Raw genomic sequence first — 27,714 nt, 5'->3', positions numbered from 1 at the left:
CTCATTCTTCAAGGCCGACAACAGCAGGTTGACTCCTTCCCACATTTCATTACTCTGACTTTCTCTTCTGTCTCCTTCTCCCGTGTTTAAAGCTCCTTATAATTATATTGGGCACACCTGGAGAATCCAAGACACTCTTCCTATTTTAACATCAACTGATTAGCAACCTTAATTCCATCTGGAACGTTAATTCCCCTTTACCAAGCAATATAACATATTCACAGGTTCCTGGGATTAGAACACGGATGTCTTTGGGGGACCATCACTCTGCTGACCACAGTAATATTGTGATTATTGGACATGTCGACCTTTTGTCCCAGGGTTGCTCTCTACAGTGCAACATGTACTGCTGGGAACATCCATCCTCATCGATCAAGGCTTCTAGCCTGCTCTTTGATGAGCCCCACAGTCTCTGTTCTTCCCATTACAATAGCTCTTTCCTCTCCTTGGGACTTTCTGCGAACTTCATCATTATAAAACTTGATTTTTCCCTCTACAGTCTACTTGTTTCTTCTCTAATGATTTCATGGCTTTTTCCCCTATGGTTTCTAAAATCCCTGCCACTGTTCAGCCTTTCTTATCCTTAGAACTTCTGAATTTTGAATAACCACAGAAGTGCTCAAACATGCATAAACCTCTTTCAGTGGACAAATGGGAACAATCACAAGCCTTAGAAATACTTTCACACGAAATATTATTGTAAATTTGAAGTCAGCGACATGCTTAAAGTTACATGGTACAGAATTTCTAAGTGCAGATTCAAAAAGATTTAGTAAGAGCTCAGATACATACAATTTGCACATCCGGTTTCTACGTTCTTGTCAAGTCAACACTCATGAGTAGGCGGGTCTTGGCCATGATCACATGAAAGCCACGCTCTGCTGAAGCGTGGAGACGCACTGCTGCGTGTCTGCCGTGTGCACAGGAGGACAAGAGTATTTCCTTCCCAGCGTACATGGTCCTTATACCTTATGAGTAATGGTCACATGAAAAGCGTACGCAGTTGAACTTTGGGGAGATACATCATCGCCTTACTCATCCATTCCACAAACCTTCACGTGAGCTGTTGGCATGTTTGCATGCTAGTATCAAGATCATGTGCTGGTGTGTTGGCTGGGCTCTTTATGATTTCAAGAAACAGAGACAGCAAAGCATAGGTTGCCATAGTTACCAGAATTCAATTTGTTTAGCTTAAAGATGTCTAAGGGTACAGAGAGAAAGGGAAACCCATATAAATGCTTCCACGGAGGCTGCTCCCAGCTGAAGTCAGTTGAGCCTCCTCTCTAGTGACTTAAGTCACACAGACTTAAAATTGGCTCTTAGAAACTAGTTATCACCAAACACCAGCCCCCAGGCCCACGTCTCCTGCTTGCTACCTGAGTGCACTTCCATTTTGTTTGCTCCACACTCTCCCGTCTGCCCTTCGGCACATCCCACTTCCTCCTGAATGTTGTCTGATTCCTCTACCTCATGCTTTCTGCTTACTCCTCTCCTCCTGTGGCTTCTCCGCTCTTGGGCACTAATAGTAGAATAGGTCCAAATGCCTTAGGTTTGAATTTTCCCTGAAGAAGAGCTGAGGGACTCCGTGGGTGCTGCGTCCATACTGGGCAGAGCTTTCTTGCCAGGGCATCACATAGGCTGCTGGACCAGGAGACCGGTACTGCTGGAAACCTCTGGCCCACTCAACCTCTGGACTTCACTTTATGAAAAAAAAAAAACGAGTGTCCTTATTACTGAAGCCATTTCAAGCTGGGGTTTGCTCTTATCTGCAATCAGACATAGTACTTGTTTCACAGTTAAGCCTTCCTTATTCGGGACCACCTGAGTGTGCATGTTCCAAGGGTGAGCGTGCAAAAAGCAGAGTGAAACTGTGCTTGTGAAAGCCATTTGAAAGCTTGTGTGTTCACTGTTAACACAAAGCTGGTTAATGATCACTAGCCAGCATGCCCAAGGGAGAGGCGCGCAGGGCACCGCTCAGGAAGGTGGCGGGAGGGGTCGATTCCCACGAGATTAGACACCACCTGGGGAAGCGCTTACGTTTCACAGGGACCCCTTCCCTCGCACGTATCCCCTGCAGCTAAAGAGTCTACGTGTTCTCAAGCTGTATTTCCATCAGATCAGATGCTGACCTTTCCCCAGGGGAAAAACCATTCTCTTTAAAAATGATCTCCTTGCAGCCTCTGTATTGCAACAGGCTAAGGTCATGTTTGGGTTGCAGTTAATAATGAGCAGTTTAACTGGGGGCCGTGGCTGTGGAGGTCAGAGGTTAACAGCCAGGTAGCTGCCGCTGCTGCCGGGCTTTGCTTCCAGCCCACGACCCCCGCTTTCTGGTTTGGGAGCAGAGCTTCTGGGGACGCACCCCATCAGAGGTGATGGACCCTTTCTGTCCGTGCTGGTTAATTCTCTGTGTCAACTTGGTTAAGCTATGGTGCCCAGATGCTTGGTCAAACACTAGTCCAGATGTTTCTATAAAGGCATTTATTTGGATGAGCGTTTAAATCAGCAGACTTTGAGCGGATGACTGCCTATAATGTGAGCCTCGTCCAGTCAGTTGAAGGTGTTGGGGGCCTTGCGGTGCCCCAGGGAAGGAGGGATTCTGCCTCCAGACCACCTTGGGATTCCAGCTACAACATCCTCTCTTCCTTGACTGTCCAGCCTGCTGGCCTACCCGGCAGATTGCAGACTTGCCGACCCCCACAATCACATCAGCCACTTCCTTAAAACAAATCTAACTGTATCTGTGCGCATACGTTCTGCTGATTCTGTTTCTCTGCAGAAATCTGACTAATAGACCACGCAAAGGCATTTTCCTTCTTCAAATTACATTTAACCTTAGTTAACCAAGCGAATCACATCAGACAAACCCCAGCTGAAGGACATTCTGTGAAATGTCTGATCAGTACTCCAAGTCGTCAAGGTCATCAAAAGCAAGGCACAAGGCACAAGGAACGCCTGAGACATTGTCATGGCCAAGAGGAGCCTAAGGAGGCTCGGTGCCTGAATGCAGTGTGGGATCCTGGGACCAAAAAAAGGACATTAGGTAAACTAAGGAAATATGAATAAAGTATGGTCTTTATTTAATAGTAAAGTGTCTATATGGCTTCCCACTGGCGGGGAGAGACATTCAGCCAAGGAGCCCAGAGACAAATGTGTGACGATGATGTGTGAGGGGCCTCAGAGGCAAAGGACAGGCGCTTTTGTACATCAGATATCCAGAAAGGTTCTGGAAGGAGTTTGAAGATAAGAGGGGCGTGGCCAGGATTAGCTTCTTAAACCATCATTCCAAGTGATGCACCTGCATTCCAACGTACAAAACACAGCTAGTCAGTCAGAATGCCCTGAGAAGAGAACCTGTTTCATTCTCATTGCCAGCCAGCCAAAAATGCTGGGAGGAAGAGCGGGAGAGGGTGCAGGGACTTTGGTCCTGGCAGGGGGAACCGTGTGTGTGGCCTCTTTGCAGGACGGAGCTGGCCTCAGTGGAGAAACTGAGCGGAGGCCAGTGTGGCCGGTGGGGAAGGGGCGGGGCTCAGAGACGAGCGAAAAGCAGGCAGCGGCGGGGCCTGAGCGTCCGCTCTCTGAGCTCAGAGTGCTTTCTCACCTGTACCAGGAAGCCATCGTCGAGCAACCTAATCTGATACAGCTTTTAAAATACATGTTCATGATTGAATCTTCAGACATTATAGAAAAGGATAAAGAAAAACCATCATCTGCAGTCCCTCTATTTTGAAATTACACTTGTTGACTTATTGGTATATTTCCTGCCATCTTTTTATTCAGTTGTTTTCTTGCTCTTTTCTTTAAAAAAAAAGATTATATATTATATAATGAATGTTTTTCCATAACCTAAAAGAGTACAAGTCATCTGTCTGCGTAACATTCCGGGACACAGCTGTGCCACAATTTATTTAGCCATTCCCCCGTTTTTATTGTTTCCTTTTGTTCTTGCCATTACAGATGGCATCATGGTGGGCTCTCTTGTATGTAAAACTGTCCTCTCTGTAATAGCTTTATTATGGTCACTGTTAGTGCTGCTTGATGAAATTCTGGCAAATCGTGTTTTACGATGTGTAATGAAATATACCTTTAAGGAACCCCCAGCCACGGGACTGGCCCGGAATCTCATTGCTTGAGGTCATGGACTCACAGCCACGGCGAAGCCCCTGAGAGTCCTCTTCACCTGGCCGGGAGCGTAACCATCACAAATGTATTTCGTAAGTCTTGCCAAAGACGGTAACATTTTCCACAGAAGAAAAACGCCCCGAGTTTATGCATAATTGTCTCCATTTCTGTCATCCTTGCTCTTATTGATGCCATCTCTCTCCTTCTCATTTTACTATTTCTTCTGTGAAGAAGCAGTTTTGTCATTTTGGTGCACCAGTAGCCATAAAGGAGCTCTAATATTCAACCAACGTGATTCGTTTTTGTGTCAGTGCTGTGGGGCGGACACCGGTGGGGGGGGGAATAAACAGGGCAGGCGGAGACAAAGGTTAGCAGCTCAGTCAACCCACGAGGGATGTCGGTGGTGCTGGCATCAATCTACATGTGACGTTAAGACCACGAGTGGTGCTCTCTCTGCTTGACGTGGAAACCTGAGAAATTCCCCCACTGAACTCAGCAATTGTCTAGAAGCGAAAACAGGTCAGATCTGTAAGAAAGTCTCCCAGCAGGACGTCAGCTCTGCAGGCGTGGCTCCCCCCCGCCTGGAGCTCTGCTGAGCTCAGGACACAGAATGGCCAGTGCAGGCATCATGCTCTGTGTGGGTCACACCGGTGGCCACGCTGAGAGCAGCCTCCCAGCCATTCCATTGCCATTTTAACCGAGGGGTGACGTCCATACGTGGGGTGTGGGAACAAGCTCACACGGGTCTATGCAGATTTTCTTAAAATATCCTTTCCAAATTTGCATGGATTCACGTGTAGATTCCACCAAGACGTGAAGTGCTTTATAAACGTATGAGTAATTGTAGTATCTGTTTAACGGAGTGTGTGTGTCTGTGTGTGTGTTAATTACGGGGGGAAAACAATTTGCCTCTTCCAACTTTTTAAAGTGAACTTTTAAAGGAAGTTTGTTGGGTTTTTTCAATTTGGAGTGCTTTTCCTGTTTTTCCAAATTGCCACTCAGCAGGTAAGACGAATAAAGGACACAGGTATACATATGTTCTTTCTAAGACTAAGTGGATGGATGTCAAATTCATGTTATGATTAAGTTACAAAATACAGACTTCACAGATTTTTATTTTATTCAGATGAGCAGTGATACTGTAAATTTAAGTTGATCATCAGTCGGGCCACTCAGCAGCACGGAGCAGGCAGACCACGTCACTTCTTGAAAAGCTTCCTTGTTTCGACTGCTTTCTCGCCGTGCTCTCCTGGTCCCCCTCCTCCCTCACTGGCTCCTCCGTCTTGGTCTCCATGCTGGGTCTCACCACCTCAGTTCACTGAATTTCTTTCCTGGACTCCCTTCTTCTCTCTTCACCCTTGTTTGGTGCCAGGACCTTGAAATGCATCCAAGGGCCAATGACTTCCAAATGTCTTACCTGCAGATCAGATGGCTCCCCACCACTCCAGGCCCACGTGTCTGACTGTGGGCTTCACGTCTCCCATGGATGCCCGATTACAACCTCAAATCCCACGTGGCCAAAGCGCAGCTCCTGGTTCCCTCCCCACCAAGGCTCCCCTTCCCCTGAACTTGACCGCCTCCCCTTTCTCAGTCCCCGCACAGCCACCCTGGTCTGGGGCACCCACACCTGGCCCACGCAAGTGCCTTCCTTCCTGCCCCCTTGAAGACAGGGTGATTGCACGTACAATGTTTCAATCAGTTGCCGAAACCAATTATATTGCGACTTTGAATTTATCGCTCTTGTCGAGTGCTGAGCTCCATGGCTCTTTGACTGAGCCTCTCTTCTTTTGTTCAGATTCTAAATTAAATCAGCTTAAGGATAAGTGGACAAGGACGGAACAAGCTGGCCACTCGTCTCCGTGTTCACACGCTTGGTGCACAATTTAAACTGCTGATTGCATTAGCTACGCAATATTGTCGTGACATTTCGGCAGCTTTCCATTTGACTGGGGTCCAGCGCACAGGGCTAATTCATCCAGAGATGATGCTGGTCATTTTCCATCTGTCTCACGTGCTGGCACTATTTCTCTGAGGCAGAAGACCCTGCCAAAGGGTCAGGCTACATCATTCTTCCTCTACTTGTACACATATGGCTTTTAACCTGTAGTGCTGGGTGTGCCTCTGGCAGCCTGTGGACAAACTGGGGTAGTTTCCTACGGTTCAACATTACCTACCAAGGATCAGTCTCACATTTCTCTCTCCAAACTGTTCATATCTGCACATAATGCCAGAGGATGTGTACAGGAAGGTATCCTTGCCCTGGACATAAGATCTAAATCTAACTACGTGACAGGAAGCCAGCAATTTAGGCAGATTTCATACCCCATGACGTCCATGGCCAGGATCTAGGGTTTGGAGCACATCTCCCTTCCAGGATAGGATCCCCTCCCATCAGGTTTTCATAAACTGGTTTCCTTCCCTCAGTTTTTGGGATGTGCCCCACCTCTCCCCACCTCCTTCCCCACTTAGAGAACAGAAGCTTTTAGAGCTATTATTTTTATACAGCACCCTTTTCTCTCTGCCTTTCTTTCTTATTGTGAAAATACTAGGCAATGATTCTATCTACTCCCGCCACCTCCCCTAAAAAGTGGTAAAGGAAGACGAATCAGCAAAGGGCGTCAGACATCCCTGCCTCCAGACAGAGGCCATTCTGTCTGCAGTGAGAAAGAATTGCATATTGTCTCGGTTTAACAGATTTCCTCTTGGCCTTGTTTATGTCCATCCATCCGTTTAGAATCAAAATTGGTTCAGGACTTAGCGGTCAGGTGGTCCACTGCAGAATGCTTGGTATCCAAACCTCAGCCTCCAGCAGCACCTGGGAACATCCTGCAGACACAGTTCCCGGGCCCTCCACCCGGAGACCCAGGTTCAGTAGGGTGTCATCAGGTCCAGACATCTGTCTGTTTTGAAAGCTCCTGGGGTGTCCTGGTTATCAGTCACATTGGAGAACCTCAGAGAATTTCTGCATCTCAGATCTGGAAATGCCTTGGGGATTTGTTAGTTCAAGCCTCGAAAGGAAAACAGGCCCAACCAAGATCACATAGCCAGGCAATGGTTTTGCTGAAACACGTGGAGAGATGTTCACTTATGCCCAGTGCAAAATTTCTCATTCCTTTTTCTTTTTTAATTGAAGTAGAGCTTCTGTACAATATTTATAAGTTACAGGTGTACAATATAGTGATTCACAATTTTTAAAGGTTATACTCCACTTACAGTTATTATAAAATATTGGCCACGTTTGTGTCGTACAATACGTCCTTGTAGCTTATTTTATACAGTGAAAAGCTGAAAGCATTTCCTCTTAGATCAGGAATAGGACAAAGATTCCCACTCTCATCCCTTTTACTCAACATAGCTTTGGAAGTCCTAGCCACAGAAATCAGAGAAAAAAAAGAAATGAAATGAATCCACATTGGAAAGGAAGAAGTGAAACCGTCACTGTTTGCAGATGACATGATGCTGTGCACAGAAAAGCGTAAAGACTCTACCAGAAAGTCATCAATGAATGTGACAAAATTGCAGGATACAAAACTAATACGCAAGAATCTGTTGCATTTCTATATACACTAACAACGAACTATCAGAGGAATTAAGGAAACAATCCCATTTACCAGTGCATCAAAATGAAGAAGACACCTAGGAATAAACCCACCAAATTTCCTTAATTCCTAGTTGCTCTTGAAGAGGCAAACCCCCCCACACCACGAAAATCCAGTTCACCAAGCAGTGACCTCCTGGAACCAAGGAGCCTCCCAGGAGCCCGGGTTTCCCCAAGAAGTAAGTGTGATGCTTAAATCAGCTACTTTGCTGGCCCAGCAGACTACAGCACAATTACTGCATTTTCACTTTGGTCCCAGAGCTTCAATTTGAAAACCTGATGCAGGGCAGGCAGTGGATATGAAACTTACTTGAAATACAACATGACGTCTTAGAGAAAAATGGCTCGCTAAGCTGGTGATCCTAGTGAGAGCGTCAGCACTCACTGGACACTTGCTGAATGTTTTTAGGCCAACTGGGAAGCCATTTAAGTAAGAGGGGAAAGGATGGTCTCATCTTTGCTTTTGTTCTGTTGGATAATTGAATCCTACATGTTTATTGTCGGTGAAGTTTGATCATTTTTAGAAGGTGTTTTAGGTTCTGATAAAGTAATTTTAACCAATGTGTGAATTTCTTACATTGTTTACATTAGATTCTTCCCCCTCATTGGAGTCAGCGTGAACTACACACAAAGCACAAAGATGATCAGTCTTTTTTTCAGTTTTTTTTTAGCTTATAAAAAATGCTGTAATTTACCTGTGGTCACAAGTGTTACTGACATGGTACACATAAGAAGTAGAAATCTACCACCTTATTTTCCAAAAATCCTTACTCATTGCATAGGTAAAACATGGAATGCCATGCTGTTTTGAATTTTTACATTATTAATAAAATGGAACAATTTTGTTCACGCTGTTTACCGTTTTCAGTTCCTCTTCTGTTAGACTAAATCCACAAATAAAGAGCAAAGTGTTGGGTTTTAATTTCTTTGGATAAAGACAATTTTACATATATTTTCTCATGTTCATCTTTCAGTGTGTGTAGTTTTGACATTTGAGGAAGCAGAAATGAGAAGAAAAGACATTAATAACGGCACCAAGGGCATGGCATATACCAGAGAAAATGTGATGACTTAAATAAGGATGAGCCGTGTTAATCGGAAAGTAAGAAGTCAATGATTAAAACACATCTGAGACTGTCTGGGCTAAACCCTTGTATTTACCCACCAGCCCCAGCCACAGAGTAATGCAGAGTCAGATGCTTTAAAAATCAAGTTTTGTCAGATGCTCTCCCAAGGCTGTCTCTGACAGCAGTGAGTCTGCCCCTCTCCAGAGCAGGGCTTCAGAGAAAGAATGCCAGCTATGCAGAGGAGCAGCCAGGAATGCGTTTGCCTCTTAGCCCCGACCTGCGGGTCAGAAGGAGACATCCCTGCAAGGGAGCCTTAAAGCAGAAGATAAACATGATGGGTATCAGGGAGCTTGAAAGAGAGCAGGGGCCAGGGTCCTGGCTGAGCAGCTGGCCAGCCCCAGGGGAGCGCGGGCACACGTTACCCCCACATTCCACGGTGCTTCACACGCGTTGGCTCAGGTTTTTGTGACACTGGACACTGACTCCTGGGAGCGGAAGTGCTCGCCTAAGGTGCAGAGCTGGGGACTCTGTGGGTGGCTGAGCAGAGACCCCAGGCTGGTCTAACTTTTTCAGTCCACCACGAGAAATGCTTTGACTGGTCATCTTGAAATGGAGTAGTAATTGACAAGCCGTTCAGAAGAGCCCCCTGTGTCTCTGGTGGGAATAAATCAAAGACCAGGATTTTCCTTCTGAGGGAGGTAAATTGAGGTGGGGGAGAGTGTGTTGAGGCCGAGCAGGTGGGAGACAGCAGCCTTCCTGGACTTGCCCACCCGCACGGTTGGAGGACCCCACCAGCAGAAAGCTCAGGCCTCGGTTATCCCCTCGGTCACGGCCCCCGCCAAGGGCAGAAAGGATTTCCAGGACTTCACTTAAACCCGCCTCCTCACACAGTCATTCAAGGCTCCGTATGCTCTGGCTTCTGCTGCTTCTCTTAAAATCCGCTGCACATGAGTGACCCCAGAAAAGACCCTGCTGGGCCCCCCGCGGCCTCCTGGTTCCCTTTCCTGCCTCTGACACGTGAATGATCATGAACGGAAGTTAATTATTACAGTTAATCATGAATCCATTGTATCTTGGTGTCCGTCAAGTTGGGGATGGCAGGAGCCTCCTTAAATTGGCGGCTGAGTTCTGAGACTCGACTCCAGTCTTTATTTACCTCCTGGCCCTTTGTCATGACAGGAGGTTCCAGGCTCATCGACCTGCCCCACACCTGGATCAGCCACTTCTCGAAGCAGCCATGCTGCTGTCCTTTGTCACCAGACTTCTTAACTCTGCCAGTCTAGGGAGCGTGCACTGGTCTCTCACCGTGGGCATAGTTTGCATTTCTCTGACACTTTCACAGCATCATGCATGTTTGCACACATTTATTCACCAGCTGGGCTTCCTCCTTCTGCGATGCCTGGTCATGGTTTTGTCCAATTTGTACGTATGCAGATGCAGGCATGCACATATCTGCATGTGCACAGATATGGATATCCATCCACATGTCTATGTTGCTCCTGGATTTACAGTTCACTATTTATTCTGCACATTAGTCCTTTGTCCGCTATGTGTTTTACAGACATCTTCCCCTGTTTTCCAGTTTATCTCATCACTCTACTATGGTTCCTCTTAGGGGACAGAACTTTTTAATTTTATGTGGACAGAAGAAAAGCATTATTGTTAAATGAAACACATTTAGAGGGAAAGTCACAGAAGACAAACGTGCAGCTCAGGGGGTTGTCACGAAGGGAACACTCTTGATGTTGGAAAAAGAGCACCACCAGCAGCTCTCAGTCGGGTACCAGCTCCCCTGCTCCCCTGGCAGCTCAGTCGGGTACCAGCTCCCCTGCTCCCCTGAAGGTAACTAACTGCTATTCTGACTATAAAGGCAATCCTCGCCTTTCCTTAAAGTTGTTCCTCAAACTTTCATCTCTGGTCTCTATCATTTACTTCGGTCTGTTTGGGGGTCGATGAGGGGCTTTATGTAAAGGGAGCTACACAGGAAGCTTTTCTGTGTTCTTTCCCTCAACTTTCTTGGAAACTGGCAAGGTCATGCTGAAGCATGTGTGGGAATTGAAGGTCCAGCCATAGCTGAGACAACTGCAAGAACTGAGCTGCAGGACTCAGTGCTATGGGTCAGCAAGACTTCCTGCGGAGTTTCCACACTTGAGACAGTGCTTGTGACCTCCCAGCTTGTGACTGCACCACAGTCTCCTCACCCACCGCGTGGCTCTGGGCATCTGCGTGATTTCCGGTTGGCGGCTATCACGAGTTAAACCGTTCTGACATCCTTATGGGCAACTCTTGTAATGTAGGTGAAGCATTTCTTTCGGGATATGTCTCCAAAAGGGAAGCTGCAGGTAGGTAGTTGTAGGTAGAAGGTCTGTAAATTCCCTTCTGATCCAAATAACACAAGTTTATGTCTTGGATTCTGTCCCATCGTAATGTGTTGCCTTATATGACTTTCCAGTTGTCCTGAAACCATTTATTGTAAAGAGCACCCCTTGCTCCCTGCTCTCTAGTGCCATCTTTGTGATCAGTTAAGTTGTTCACATATGCCGTTTCTCCTACTCGTCTCCATCCACAAATGCCTCTTTCGTGTCCCAGGTCGAATCGCCCTACCTCCTCGAAATGTTTACTCTCTCCCTTCTAAGGGTCCCCATGTGAGTTGCACACCCCTCCATCACCTGTCACATGGGAAGGGGCTGTGTCTCGTTCATTCTTCTATCTGCCCCAGATCTTCTGCAAATTAATGAATGAATGGGTGTAAAATCAGCCATCTTCATCATAGTTACACTCACATTTAGTAAGCGCTCTAAGCACTGTGTGTTTATGTCTGATTTATTCCTTGCAAGCTCTTTGTGAAGTAGGCACTTCTGGTAGCCCGTCCCACTCACGAGGAAGACAGATCCTCATCCGGGTAACAGCGCTAAGAAGTGGTCAAGCCAGGAAGAAATGCTGTCATTCTGGGGCCAACAGCTGCTGCGACGAAAGTCACACATTCAGATCATGAAGGTGTCATTGGTGGAGACTGCACCCTCAGGCTCTCAGTTTGGACCTGCCAGGCGTCTCCGTTCCTTCCCCACCATCAGAGCACACACACTGTAGAGATGGACTGTGTCTACAGGCATCTGACCATCTGATCTCCCTAGAGGCGAGGTGGGCACCATTGTCACCCTCAGCTGGCTGGAGGCTGCACACACTTCTCCGCCTGGGGGCAAATTTGCACATCTGTTTCTTTTCTAGGCTGTATATCAACACAGCCTAGCTCCCCCTGTTTCCTCTCCTTGGAACTCCATCCGTGTCATATATTGTGTTCAAATTTCCTTCTTTTGTGTAGGGATTCCCCTGTTTCCGGTCAAGCTCTTACTTTTTCCTTGTCTCCGTTGCTGTTTAAACATTCAGCGTGAATGTCAGGAGAGGTTCCCACCCCCATGACCGCTAAGCCCCGGAGCCTCACCGAGGTTCCCCTGAGGGGCAAAGAACTGCAGGCACCCTGGTAGCATCTTCTGGAACCTATTATAGCATTCACAGAGATGATCGCTGGTCATTTTCTTACAAGAAATCACCTCAAACCAGCCAGTTGATTAAAAAAAGATTGACAGGACTTCAGAGAACAAATGTAATCTGTAATTTATAATGCAAAATGTAATTCCTCATAAAGGCACTTGTTCAGAGGGGTGGTGTTCTGAAGGGTCATTTGCTTATTGATTTATCTGGAAATCAGAAGACCTTTTCAGTTGAAACTGTGGTGTAATAATTGTTAGGTCTACCAAATTTTGTCTAATATAATCTCAGATAATAGTCCATTTTAATGAAAAAACATAGTAAACAAAGCCATTTCATTGTTAACAATTACACAATTTTGAAAACATATCCGTGACATTAAATACAAAATCATTTCAGAAGTAGAGGGCGACGCAAATGTGACTAGACTTTTATGGAGAGATAAGTAGCAATTCTCAACATTTTGAAGGGCTTTATAGAAATGTAATATTATATCTGGTTTCCCTTAAAAAGCAAGGATTCACTTTTTCTTAAACAACTGAATTGATGACCCTACACCACCAAACCCACCAAATATGGAGCTGATATTGTCAGGTTTAATACGTCTTTTGAATAAGAAGGCGTTAAAGCCCTTGGTAATATGCGTTACTTCCTTCTATCCTGACAACAGTGATGAGAGAAGGCTAATTATTCCCATTGTACAGAGGTGGACACTGAGGTCCAGAAAGGACCAAGCCACCCACTAGTAGGCGGGAGAGACTGGATCCAATTTATGCTCTTTCTAACATCCCCACGTTGCTTCACCAGGAGAAGGAACTGAACAGAAGAGAAGAAAGAGATGTGTGGGCTCTAGTGTGAGGGAGGGGGAGAAAGGGGTCTCTCTCCTGAACTCCTCCGCCCGGAGCTGTAGCAGGTGGCGTTTCCTGAATGTTCATCCTCTGGCTGGTGCAGCACGTGTCTTAGTCCATTTAATCCACAATCACCCTATAAAGTAGATACGTCTGTTCTCACTTCCATTTTGCGTGTGAGGAAACTGCAACACAGAGAGGTTAAGCTGCTTGTCCAAAGCCACACAGCGAGGAGGCAGGGAGACTGAGTGGTGCCTCCCGGCAGCAGCTCCTGTGCTGGCTGCCCCCCCATCCCTCACACCAGCCAGGAGCTGGCTTCAGACAGACAAGCTGAGAGACAGTGGCGAGCTGGCAGACAGAGTAGCGGAGTGCCCAGCAGGGGAGCAGGGCTACTCCGCCTGCAAGGCTTCTCCAGAGAGATGAGGTGCCATCAGGTTGGAATGAGAAGGAGCAGCGCATGAAGCCCAAGGGGAAGAGCCTTCACAAGGACCACCGGCCAGGGCCAGCTGGCCTCACCGGCTCCTGAGTGACCTGAGCTGACCACCCAGAAAGCCATCTCTTCACAACTCTTCCCTTCTCTTTGCCCTGGGGCTTCCTGCACACAGGAGCCCGAAAGGATATGACGGCGTCTGTACATCTGGGGACATGCCAAGGTCTTGGGCAGCATCCCAGCAAAGACCCACTGTGATGGGGATGCTGGCAGAGGCTTGGCCAGCGCTCCTCTGAGAAACAGAACCAGTGGGAGATGGATGGGATAGGTAGATAGATAGATAGATAGATAGACAGACAGACAGACAGACAGACAGGAGAGAACCAGGAAAGCAGGTCGTACAATTCGGTCTGGATCTGAAGCCTGAGAAGCAGGGCTACAGATGCCCAAGGGCAGGAGCAGAAGGTCATCCCAGCTCAAACCGAGAGCCAGTTCCCCCTTCCTCCACCTTTCCGTGGTGTTCAGGCCCTCGAGGGATTGGATGCTGTTTACCTGCTTTGGAGGGTGGTGTTTTTCACTCAGCCCACAGATTCAGATGCTAATCTCTCCTGGAAACACCCTCACAGACCCACCCAGAAATTATACATGTTACCAGTTACCTGGGCATCCCTGGGCCCAGCTGAGTTGACACATAAATTACCCATCGCCGGCTCCTAAGGCTGGGAGCTGTCGGGCAAGCTTAGGGATCTGAAAGATCAGAGAAACACTGTGGACAGTGAAAGAGGTGGAGAGAGAGAGGAGTCCAGGTGGCGCACTTAGTTCTCGCGCCCGTGGAGAGTCACTGGGGGACTGATGCAGAGGAAGGAAGGATCATTCCTGAGCACCATTTTTTAAAGGACCCCTCTGGGAGGGGAGGAAGCTCCATCTGCTGCTTCTGGGGTCCCAGCGCCTCCTGGACCACACTCTGCCCTTCCCGCACCCAGGCGCTCAGCTCTGGAAGGGAGAGGCTACCAGTGGGGCGGGTCCCCTGTTATGAGTGAACTGACTTGACCAATATCCACATGGAAACTCTGGAATTATTTTTTCTACCTTAACTTTACACTCACTCTTTTAAAAGAGCTCAGTTGATTCTGTGTCTTGTTGGTCATGTGGAAAAACATCTCTTGCCATCTTAGTTTCTCAACAAAAAACTGGCGTGTTCAACTAGATTTTGTCTCCAAAGAGGGAAACTGAATTGTGGGTTCTGTGTACATTTCAAATCTTAGAAGGAAGCAGTGAATTTTAAGCACAAAATGAGGAGACATGAACCACTGGCAGGCTAGGGAGGCCGTTCTCGACGTAGTCCTCATAAGTTGTTTTGATTTTAACAGCGTAAATTTCAGTTCCCCCATTATGAAATCAATCATGGGGGTGTATTTCAGAGCAATAAAATGGCCCCCAAACGTCTGCTTTCTGGTTGGAATTATTTTGCATTCAAAACACGCAGAAGTACTAACATACTTTCCAAAAGGACTTGGTCAAAGATAATAATGAAGGAGGGAAACCCTCAGTCACTGAGTTCCCAGTATCCCCAGGAGAATCCCACTGCGGGCCACGTCACTAACGATCTCCTTGGCTTGCGGCATCTGTGGTTGGAATCACATTTAAGCACTGGCATTCCTTACTCAGCAGTCAGATTGCCCACGTTGATCTTAAAGTCTAAGCAAGTTCAAAGCCTGAGGGCGTGGGTCAGATCAGATGGTGCAATAGGTTTTTGTAGTTTGCATTGAGCAGATGCTCGTCATGAACCCCTTCTAAGGAATTACAGCAGACCGTCCCTCATAGCCAGCTTCTCCCGACTCTACCCCCAGAAACAAAGGCAAGATTTAAGAGGCTCTCTGACCCACAGGGCTGCCATCACCTCATTTCATGCTCATGAAATCAAATGACTTTATTGTTATAACCACATCTCCCACAGTGCAATAGCTGAGGATTTGAACCCTGCCAGCGGGACTGAAACAAGCCTGGTGGCCGTCTAGTGGCAATTCCCAGACCCAAGACACAGCTGGAGAGACCAGCCCTTCTTCTCCCTGCAGATCAAGCTTTTCAGGGCTCACACGTCAAGATTTTCCAGTTCATCTTCTTCCCTCACTTGTCCCCTGGCTGCCAGGGGACGTGCTCCCAGAACGACTCAGCCAGCGTGCCATCTCAGTCAAGCCCCAGGGGTTTGGTGACCAGCTCCCCAAGCATCGCATTGTGCCTTCAGGTGGGCATCAGTTCGTCCCCACGTGTGCCGAGGCTCCCGTGCTGGGGCAGCGGCGCTGACATGACGTCCCGGCGCTGGCCTGTGCGGCTGGTGTTGGTGCCTCTGATTGAAGCCTGGTGTCTGAATCACATGCCAGAGTCCTCGCAGCCCTGAGGCAGAGGAAACCACACCCCCGCCTGTCTGTGGCCATGCACAAAGCAGGATTTCCAACCCTTTTCCACAGAGAGAGCACCTACTGATTGTACTCCAGGTTTGGACTCTGAAGGACGCAAGATGGGTCTTTCCAGACCTTTTGATGGCGAGGCTAAGCTGTGGTAAGAGGGCCGGCCTCCTGGCCACGCGGCCTTGGGGGTTTGGGTGGCTCGAGCACTGCCAGCTGCTGACCCAGAGAACTGGTCGAGCATCCTTTCAGGGGCTGGAGCCACCCTGCATCCCGGCAAGGGGACACTTAAGCGTTCCCAGGGTGAAAGGACAGGTGGGAGGCGAAACTCTGGGCAAAGAACACTTCAGGGCTGAGCTGAGGCAGATTCGACCACGGATTCCAGAAAGCAGCAACCACGGAGGTCACAGAAAAGCCCAGAAATGAGCGCTGAGCCAGCGAGCCTTGTACTTCTCCAGAACGGCTGGGTTTCAAGTGCGACGCCTGTCTTCCTTTGCACCATTAATACCTGGGGTGCTGTGATTCTTTGCACAACAAACGCCACTCTCCAGACCCATTTTAATGCAAGAAATCGCACTAGAGCCTCTGTCACTTATTTAGAAAAATGACCAAGTTACTAAGTTTGCTCTAATTTAACTGGGAGATACTCACTCCCTGTGAGATGTAGATCCCCTGGGAACCGTGAAAAGTCCCCTTTGAGGTTTGAGGACGGCGGCAGCTTACAGGAGCAGACTCGGGGGAGGTGGGGGAGGGTTCCCGCCTGCTCAGGACCTCGCTCATCGAATGAGCTCCTCTGGCGTCTCCTGTAGGCTGCTTCCCAGGGGACCGAGAGGTGGGGAGGCTGGGGTCTCGGCTGCTAAGAGCCTTCAGTATGGCCGAGCCTATTGACAGTAAAAGGGGCAGGGACATTTGGAGGTGACTAAGCTCTGGCCACTCCCTCACTGTCCCTTCGTCCACTTGCTGAATTAATCAGACCAGGGTCAGCCAGGGCTTTGTGTCCTCCTGCTCATGACTCCCGTCTTCGAGACGGAGCTCAGCGCAGGGTTTTCCTGTGCAGAAGCTCAGCCGTTGGAGATTATCTGGGGGCTTCTGGGAAGTCTCTTAACTTAGAAGGCCTTTCCTTCACAGTGACGCTCTGCTTACATCCACCATTTGCGCAAACCCTGCTCTCCCAAGCAACGCTCTTCTAGTGTGAGCACTGATGGACACGCTCCATGCAAATTTACTTTATGTACTTACATATTTGTGTATCTTCTGTATTCATTATACTTCAAGGGAGTGTTAATAGACCAGCCGGATAGAGGTTTAGGTAATTAGACCACATATCATATAATAAAAAATAAATTAGTGCTGGCCGGTGACATAAAGGAAACTAAGAGCTGTGAGTCACTGTATCCACCCCAGTTCCAACACTGGGTGCGCTGGCTGACCCTGGCCGTCAGGGAAGATTTTGCTCTCCTGTTGCTCATGTAGCAAACTTCCACAAACCTGGTGAGTTGCAGAATGGGTTCAGCCGAGTGGAGCGCTGCTGCCTGGGGGCAGAGTGGTGCCGGCTTGCCTTGATGGCCCTCTGAGCCCTGGAAAACAGTGCACAGTGACGATTAGTTGCACGTGGGTTCACGTGTTTGAAGGCAACTATTTCAGAGATAAGAAAGATTTCAGCAACTTAGTGTTGTGTGAGCAAGCATTCAATAGCATTGCCAGTGACTTCTGAACAACTCTTCTATATTCTTCTGATTTTTCAATAACAGGGTATTTGTTACACAGCCATAGATAGCTGATGCAATGACTTTGTAAAGTTTATATACAGCGAGTGGGTAGGAGAGTTGGACTTTGAACTCAGGCAGTCTGGCTCCAGAACCGTGTGTTTAATTATGTCACCATTCTGAAGGGATTGATGTCTGTCACACTACAGGGGGAAGAGCCATTAGGGTTGGGGTTGGGGGCAGGGATGGGCAGAGTGGCATTGGGTGTTTCCAAGGCCTAATAAGGCAAAGGGTTTCATGCCTGCACAGCTGTGACCACTAAGATGTTCTGGAAAGGGCAGGCTTAGCCCTGCCCACAGCTGCTGTCACCATCATCAAGACATGGAGCAGAGTAGGGCCCCACCAGCTCCAGCCTGCCAGACCTAGAGTGGTCTGAGGGCTGTGACCCTGCCCAGGTGTGCTGGGGTGAGGCTGGCTTCCACGTGTGGCCTTCTGGCATTTCAGACTGGCCTTACGTCTAAGAGTGTGTCTCAGCCTCTTTGAAACTTCAGTGGGAACCAGACACCCGGCTCTTGCCCTCAGCTTGCCCAGGCCCGGCTCGCCGTGGTTCCTGCGTGCCCATCTCTCCAGGATGAGGCTGCTCCGGTTACCCTGGCTGGGGGCCAGCTTGGAATCGCAAACCCTACCGCGTGCCTGGCATTGAGTCCAGCCACTTCCCGAATCTCCTGCCACCTGATTCGATCTCCTTTGATGGCGCTGTAGGAGATGCCAGGGTGACCTCTCTCTCCCCAGCAGGTCATAAAAGCTGCTTCCTTTCCCCCCAGGGCTGAGAGAGCTGCCTCCCCATCCCAGGAACCAGGCTTGCTTTCCTCCAAATCCCAAACACGTGCAAACTTATTGTGTCCAGTGGAGGAAGTGCCCCACCCTGATTCCAGGGATCAGCTCTCCAACGGCCAGTAACTGGTCTATTTAGGGACTGGCCAGCCTGGCGGAAGCCAGTAGCAACTAAAAATAAGCCAGGGGAAGATGCCAACCCTAGTGAAGGCCGAATGGCCCCAACCCTTGGACAAACCACAGTGGCTTGTAGGCTGACCCTTCTTGGGCACCAGGCACAGTGGGTCCACTCCTTCGTTTTTTGAGCCCCTCTGGAGAGCTTGTCTGAGGGAGGAGGGAGACACTCAGTGGTTCCAGCCTAGTGGTAACCAAATATCTTTTATTCTAACGAAATGCTCATTCTTTCACTGAATATTGGAAGGGGCAGCAGAAGGAGAAAGAAGGAGATTGGACAGTCCTCTGCCTGGCCCCCAAGGTCAACGGGATGACATAAATGGCTCATGAAGTCAGTGGGGACCCCGCCCTAACTTCGTCCTGCCACGTCTCCCGTGCCATTGTTAAGCTGCGTGAGAAGGCTAGGGTAGCACTTACGTCTGCTCCTAATGAACACCGAACGTATTTATCCCATGAAAGAGACTGTGCCCCACTGTCGAGGTGTCAGGACGTGACCCCAGATCTCGCCTCGACCACTCACTGTGTGCTCCGTTGCCGTGACCTACACTGCTCCTCTCCCTCAGTCCAGAAAAGCACAACCTTTGAAATGAATTTCTTTATATGCATATGCTGAGCCATCCAAGTACGAAGCAGCTGGGGACCTGGGTTCCAACATGGAACCACCACAGAGCTCAGTGTTCAAGTTCAGTGTTTTGTGAATGGCACACTGCTAAGATGGAATTTAAGGTTCAGCTCCCACGAACAACACCAGGAACAGTTCCTTCCCATCTGCCATCTTGTTTTTACCAGATGTCTCCAGAATTAAAGAGAAGCAAAAGGAACTTCAATTGTATCATTGGGGGAGCGTTAAGCACACCAGAAACTACAGAAAGGTGCTGAGATCATTATTTGAGATTTTAAATGAACGAATGTTATTGTTTATTTCATTAGGAAAGACAGCAGAAGTGAAGGAAAATTTCTGCATCTTTTCAAGATGCATGTTTAAAGTATTTGGGTGAAAAAGATGATGGCATCTGACTTTGAAATACTTCAGCAAAAAGCATAGATTTTTTTTAATGGCAAAATGTCAATAATTGTTAAACCAAGATTCACAGATGAGTGTTAGACTAGTCTCTCTACCTTTCTGCATCTCTGAAAAATTCACAAGGAAAAGTTTTAAAATCAGTTCTTATTTCTTTAAGGAACAGAATTTTTCAGGGGGCAGGGTGGGTAATGTTAGTCTTTTCTTCTTCTTATTCTAAGTACAAAAAGATGCAGTTTATTGTAGGAATTTTTAGGTTATACTGAAAGTCCACGGAGAAGAGGATGAAAGTCACCTGATATCAACACCCGCGGACAACACAGGGCTGAGCCCTGGTGATACTCAGATGCGTCCTGCCTTCGACGCGTGTTACAAACCAGTGAGAATCATGTTTGAGAAAGAACCCATATGCACTTGCCTGTGTCTAACTGGCAAAACAGAAATGCCAATCACTCAACTTAATACATACAAGAGCACCCTGTACCACTAAAATCGAATTTAGCACAATTTTTATGAGTTAAATATATTTCAATTTTTTCCATAAACATTTTACTATTTTGGAAGTTATTGGGCATTTATTTCACTCCTAGCTTTCTGCTACTATAAATAATGATGTGATTTACATTTTGGTGCATTAATCTGTATCTGAATTTCAGATTATTTCTGTAAGTGGGTTCCCCCACGTGAGAGGATGTCAACATGCTTAAGGCTCTTGACCCACGTCGCTAAATTATTTTTCAAAGATTCTCTTCTCTCACCTGTGGTAGTGAGATTGACTTTTGAGGCACTCGCTCCAGCTTTAGGGACCCTTTCCTGAATGCAGTCACCAGTGCAGTGCAGGAATGTGCCTGCCAGCTTGCATTAATTTACTTTGATTTGGGAAACGCTTTCAATATTTTATTATCTCTTGAATGCCTCCTTTGTGTATTATTTGCCCATATATCTTGGAGAGCTGTAGTTTTTTTCTCATCTTTCAGTATGAACATCTTTGTATTGTTTTTTCTGCCCCCCGATTGTAACAATAGTATCTGCTTACTGTAGAAAATTTAAGAAAGAAAATCCAAGTCACTCTATAAGCTCACCACTCAGGGATAAGGGTGACAGCTATTCCGGTAAGTCTTCTTCGTGAGGTCTTGCTTTGATGAGATATACACGCACACCCCAGGTGCACACACACACAGATACACAAGTGCATGCACATTCACATGCACACCCAAACACATGCATGGGAACAGACCCCTACACACACACGCACAGGTGTGTACGCACACGCCTGAGAGTGCCTCATACCTAAATTTCCCCTTATATATTTACCATTATTTTCTGAGCATTTTAACAAGTCATTAAAAGATCTTAGTAAATACGTTTGTACTCCAGCATATCATTTTTCACAGGTAAAGAAATTAGTTAACATTTCCTTATTATTGGACATTCAGATTGTTTCCACATTTTTACAATTCTAAATAATGCTGTGATTAACATGTTTTTCTATAAGTACTTGATAGAGATGAAGAATTTTCATCTTTTATCTCCACTTATTTGTAGTCAGCATTTTTTCTCAGGATTTTGTTTGTTTTGGGTTTTCATTCTAATTTTAAAATTCAAAACAATCGTAGGACTTTTGTGAGTCATTCCGTCCCATGGCTGACCCTTCCCATACAGAGAGCATGTTCTCCCTCTCTGATCCTTTCTCTGATGCTTGTCTAACTCAGAGTTTTCCTCGTTTAAGCCTTTAGTCATGAACATGTGGACCACAGAGCACACTGGCGCTGCCCTCTTCAGCACAAGCCACTGAGTGGTTCAGCTTTCGTACCTGCGATAGTGAATGAAGACTGAAACTCCACCCTCCGAACTCTACCAGCTGGTTAATCATTACTGTTAGTTCTCAGGCTATTGTGAGTTTGAGATGTTTTGTTTGGGTTTGTTTTGGTTTCATCATTAGTTAATGGGCAGCTGGGGGAGGGCTTCAGAGGCAACCTCCATCCTGACTTTGTGTGGGAGGGGCTGCTGGGTTGGAGGGTCCTGTCCTCCGGCACGTTTTCGCCCCTCCTTGGGGGAAGCATCTTGCATCTGTTGTGGAGGTGGGACTGGTTTGGAATTAGGGAAATCAAACACTTGTCTTAAATAACTAGGATCTGGGACCACCGAGACTGATGACCAATGATGGCCACCAAAACCCTTCCGCAGCATCTGGGAAAGCGAAGGGATGCTATTAGCACGTGTAATGCCTCCTTCGTGAACCTGCCCCACCACTGCTCCGATGGAGGAGCAGCTCCACGTGGATGACAAAGGAACCGAGAACATACAGTGGGGGAAGGGCAAGCTCTCCAATAAAATGTGTTGGGAAAATCGGACAGCTCATGCAAAAGAGTGAAACCAGACCACTGTCTTATATCATACACAAAAATTAACTCAAAATGTGTTAAAGGCTTGAACCGAATTCCTGAAACAATAACACTCTTAAGAGAAATTAGGGGGGTAAACTCCCTGACATTTATCTTGGTGATGATTTTTTTGAATCTGACACCAAAAGCGAAAATAAACATGTGGGACTACATCAAACTAAAAAGCTTCCACACAGCAAAGGAAACCATCAACAAAACAAAAGGCAACCTACTGAATGGGAGAAAACCACTGTAAGTCATGTATCTGATAAGGGGCTAATACCTAAAACATGTAAAGAGCTCATACAGTTTAATAGCAAAAAAAGAAACAGCGTGATTTTAACATTTTTTTTATTGAGTTATAATCATTTTACAATATTGTGTCAAATTCCAGTGTAGAGCACAATTTTTCAGTTATACATGAACATACATATATTCATTGTCACATTCTCTTTTGCTGTGAGCCACCGCAAGATCCTGTATATATTTCCCTGTGCTACACAGTACAATCTTGTTTATCTATTCTACATTTTGAAATCCCAGTCTGTCCCTTCCCACCCCCCATCCCCCTGGCAACCACAAGTTTGTATTCTATGCCTATGAGTCTGAAACAGCATAATTTTTAAATGGGAAGAAGATCTGAATAGATATTTTCCCAAAGAAGGCATATAAATGGCTAAGAAGGACATGAAAAGATGCTCAACATCACTAATCATCAAAGAAACTGAAATCGAAACCACAATGAGATTTCACCGCATACTGGTCATGATGGCTACAATCAAAAAGACCAGAAATAACAGACACTGGTGAGGATATGGAGAAAAGGGAGCCCTCATACACTGTTGGTGGGAATGCAAATTGGTACAGTCTCAAAAAATTAAAAAGAGAACTACCCTATGATCCAACAATTCCACTTCTGGGTATTTTTCCCAGGAAAACGCTTGATTTTAGCCAAAAGGCAGGGAAGTGATTCCAAGGAAAACAAAAATACTAACTCGAAAAGATATAGACATGCCCAGGTTCACATTATTTACAACATTATTTACAACAACTAGGTGTCCGTCCATGGATGAATGGTAAAGAAATTGTGGTATACATATATACAATGGAAAACTATTCAGCCATAAAAAAGAATGGAATCTTTCCATCTGTGACAATATGGATGGAGCCTGAGGGTACTGTGCTAAGTGAAATAAACTTGAGACGTTACTCCTACCATGAGCTGAGACATTGATTCTTTCCTAACTTGAACTGAAACATCGGCTCTTTCTGGGTCTCAAGCTTCTTGCTGACATTCGAACAGGAACCGCACCACAAGCTCTTCTGGGTCCCCCAGCTGGCTAACTGCAGACTTCAGCCTCTATAACCACCAGAGCCAATTCCTTGTAATAAATCTCTTTATACACGTATGTTATATATAACATGTGTATATATCTATACATCCTGTTCCTCTGGAGAACTCTTATTTGGAAATAGGTTCCTTGCAGATGGTCAATTTCAGACGAAGCCACTCAGTGGCTCGCCAACTGATATCCACTGATACCCAATATGAATAGCGTCCTTACAAAAACGGATAAATCCGGATGTGGAAACAGACATGGACAGAGGGAAGATGCTGTGAAGACAAAAGGAAGGCGTCCCCTACAAGCCAATGAATGCCCAAGGCTGTAAGAATGCAGGAGAGATGCCTGAAATAAATTCTCCCTCGCAGCCTTCAGAAGAAATCAACCCTGCCGGCACCTTGATTTAGGACTTCTGGCCTCTGGAACTGGGAGACAGTAAATTTCTGTTGTTTAAACCAGCCAGTATGTCCTTCTCAGTTCCGACAGCCCTGGCAAACTAGTCCGTACATCTAACTCGATCTTGGCATCTACTCTTTAGGGGGCCTGAACTGACAACTAGGGAGGGCAATTCACACAGACACAAGCAGAGAGGATGCCCTCTTGAGCTGTACCACAGGCTAAGATGCTCAGCCCTGGAGCTGCCTTGATTCCAGCAAGTGAATCTTTAAAAGACTCCCCACCTCCCCGCGTCTTACGGTAAACTAGGCAGATCTTTTTTCTTGCCAGCAACACTTGGTTCTCAGTGTCTGTCTTGTTCTGTGCTTAGAACAGTGCCTGGCACGTGTCCGCACTCCATAAATGTGCATGGGATGATGTTAGGAAGCAGAGGCAGGTCTGGGGATGCTGTGCCTTGTGGCAGCCACACTCAGTGCCTAAGGATGGCTTTCCCCAGAGGTGGGATCTTGCAGAAAGTCATAAGAATGGAGGTCCTGAAGCTCTTGATGTGGGGGTATGTTGGACCAGACTGATGACACTCCCAAGAAGTCTGCTCTGGAAAAAAACCAAAGAACAGTCATCCCCCTCATGCTTCTGAGGGAGGACACCCACAGCGTTCCAGTGCCCCGTTCAGGCACTGGTCTGCTGCTGATTGCTTTTTCTGTCAAGACCTGTTCTTTATCAGATCCCAGGTGGATTGCAGCAGATGGGGCTCTGCTATGAACCAGGAGAGATACTGCACTCAGGAAAAAAATGTAGGTCCTTCAGAACATGCTAATGGTTGGGGGCTGTTTAGCCTTTGGTCCTAGAAATCCCCCCCCCCCAAGAAAGGTAGGGTGATTTCTCACCTTCAGGTTTCCTAAGGAGCTGTTCCTTAGGAATGCTGATCTGGGTGGAATTAGAATGGAATGTTACAAAAATCTGCTGTGCTCGGTGGGGGTGGATGGACAGCCCTGGAAAAGATGCTAAAAAAAAAAAAAGTGCATGCTCATCCTGCCTCATCACAACTCAGCCACTTAGCATCCCATCCCAGACGTTTGTCTTCTGTCCCTGGGAGAGGAGCCAAAAAAGTCAGTCCCATTTGTCACCCTTGCTGGTGGCCTCGGAGGGCTGCTTGCTATTCCAGGCGGCGTCCCACCAGGGGACCCTCCAGAGACAGTCGGCCTGAGCTCTGTGAATCACTGCTGGTGTCTGTGCTGTGGGGCGCTGCACAGATTAGAAGCCGAGTAGAGGTTAGGGTTTCTGTACCTGGAGACTTGACATTGTTAGCACCTGCAAAACACACACTTTCATTTTTTTTCCTTTTTAAAAAAAAATTATCAAAGTCTAGTCAGTTCACTGTGTTGTGTCAATGTCTGGTGTACAGCATAACATTTCAGTCGTACATACATGTACGTAGATTCCTTTTCATATTCTTTTCATTATAGGCTACTATAAGATGGTGAATATAGCTCCCTGTGCTGTACGATGGAAACTTGTTTGTCCATCTTATACATAGTAGTCAGTATCTGCAAATCTCGATCTCCCATTTTATCCCTTTCCATCCCCTTTGTCCCTCTGGTAACCATAAGTTTGTTTTCTGTCCATGAATCTGTTTCTGTTTTGTAAATAAGTTCAAATGTGTCTTTTTTTTTTTTTAATTTCACATATAAGTAATATCATATGGTATTTTTCTTTCTCTTTCTGGCTTATTTCACTTAGGATGATGATCTCCAGGTCCATCCATCTTGCTGCAAATGGCATTACTTCATTCTTTTTTATGGCTGAGTAGTATTCCATTGTATAAATATACCACAGCTTCTTTATCCAGTCATCTGTTGATGGACATTTAGGTTGTTTCCATGTCTTGGCTATTGTATATGGTGTGGCTATGAACATAGGGGTGCATATATCTTTTCGAATTTGAGTTCTTTCCAGATGCATGCCCAAGAGAGGGATTACTGGATCATAGGGTAAGTCTATTTTTAGTTTTTTGAGGAATCTCCATACTGCAAAACATACACTTTCAAAAACATAACATCACTGTCCTAAAAATCGAGATGATGTGCATTTTCCGACAGCACTGGTCTTCCTTCCTTGCCTGTGTATCTGCTGCCATCTCTTCTGGAGCAGAAAACACCCCTAGCCCCCCAGCACCAGGACCACCTGTCCTCTCCAGAGCTCCAGTGTTGCTCCAGAGTCAACTGTTACAAGGGGGAAGTGTCTCTTGACAACCCTCATGCATTTCTCAGGTGCTAACAGAAGTCTGAAAAAATTTAAACAATTACAGAGGAAGCTGAAGTCTTCAAACAAATGTGAGTGGCAAAACTTTGCCTACAAAAAGTTTTAAAATGTATAAAAAGCTAAATCGGACTTCATTATGCATTTCTCTCAATACATTTCCTGAAAGTAGAAATGACATGATACATAAAACCTGGCAATAACACACAGGCGCGAATTCAACACTCACATTGTTCATGGGTCACTGATGTTGGGACACCAGCGGGCACTGGGTTGTCTAAAACGTCTGCTCCTGTGAATTTCTTTGAGCGAATAAGCAGGACACTTCTCAAGGATCCAGCTTTATAATATAGATCCCTTGGGGCTGATGAATATTTCAACTTTCATCAGTCCCTGGGATGTTAGAATAAATGTGTCAATCAGACCTGTTGAAATGTGGGAGACACGCAATGCAGAAAAGCAGGAGCAGGAGGAGAAGAGGGGTGTGTGTCCGCAGGAGAACTTGGCACGTAGAGGGGCCCTTCACACAGCAGTCTCCCTCCTTCCCTTCCTTCCTTCCTTCCTTCCTTTCTGTCCTATTTTCTTTCTTTTCATAGTTTTATTATGTCTCGCCTCATATTTATTTTTATTAACATCGCTCTGAAAGACAGAGGGCCTGAGTCCGCCTCTGTCCACAGCAGAGGATAGATACACCCTGTCTTCTCTGAGCAGAAAGGCTGTTGGTGTTTCACCGGTGGAAATTTACTGATCCAAGGGAGCCCTAGAAAATCTGGAGAAAATAGAAAAGAAAGCTAGACCCAAAGGCAGAAGAGTAAAGATAAGAAGGGGGATGCTCAGCAGAGGGGAGCCCCTCATAGGAGGAAAGCACGAAGCAGCCCCTCCCTGCACCCAGCTGACCCCCCTGCCTCACTTCCCTCTGCTGGAGTCTTCGCAGGCAGAGCTTTACCTGCGAGCCTGGAGATCTTCTCTGGGGTCTTACCTACCGCCCAGAGAAACCAGGCAGGGCCCCGGGAAACTTCCAGAATGGTGGGGAGGGCTGTACTGTGTAAGTAGTGCCTCTTCCATCCTCCTCCTCCCCCTATCTCGTCCTCCCCTCCAGGGGACCGCATGGTAACAAGGCTTGGAAATGGACCAGGAGCCTCTATGATTCTGTGCATTTTCTTTCACCACAAATCACAGACGTGAAAATTAGACAACAGCACAACAGGAAGGGGTCACCTTCTCCAACCTCCCTCTTTCTATACCCTGTGTCCCACACTCCCCCACAAAGGAAGGGAATAAAGATGAGCGGGATGGACTATCTATTTAGGGCTGAATTTTCCCTCCTCTTCCATTCTCGCCGGCCCCTCTACATAATTCCCAGCTGGTACGCACACGTCGCTGAAGCCATTCTTGGCTAATTGTGGAGACAATTAGCATTTGTTACTTGTTTAAATGAGCCAAGTGGGTAATTGTTTCTGGCCGGAGCCACTGGGGACACAGAGAGTCGTCTGTGTTTTTAATTTCTGGGTGGAATCTGCACTCAGGGAGCTCCTGTCTGCAGCAAGCCTGGAATGTGGCTCTTAGAATTGAAATGTCCTGTCCCCCTGCCCAGATCATCCAGCTACACCAGAGCTGAGATCCACTGTCCCCTTTAGGGGA

This window comes from Camelus dromedarius, chromosome 4, assembly GCF_036321535.1.
Source record: "Camelus dromedarius isolate mCamDro1 chromosome 4, mCamDro1.pat, whole genome shotgun sequence".
NCBI classification, from domain to species: Eukaryota; Metazoa; Chordata; class Mammalia; order Artiodactyla; family Camelidae; genus Camelus; species Camelus dromedarius.
Note: the sequence above shows the minus strand (reverse complement) of the source record.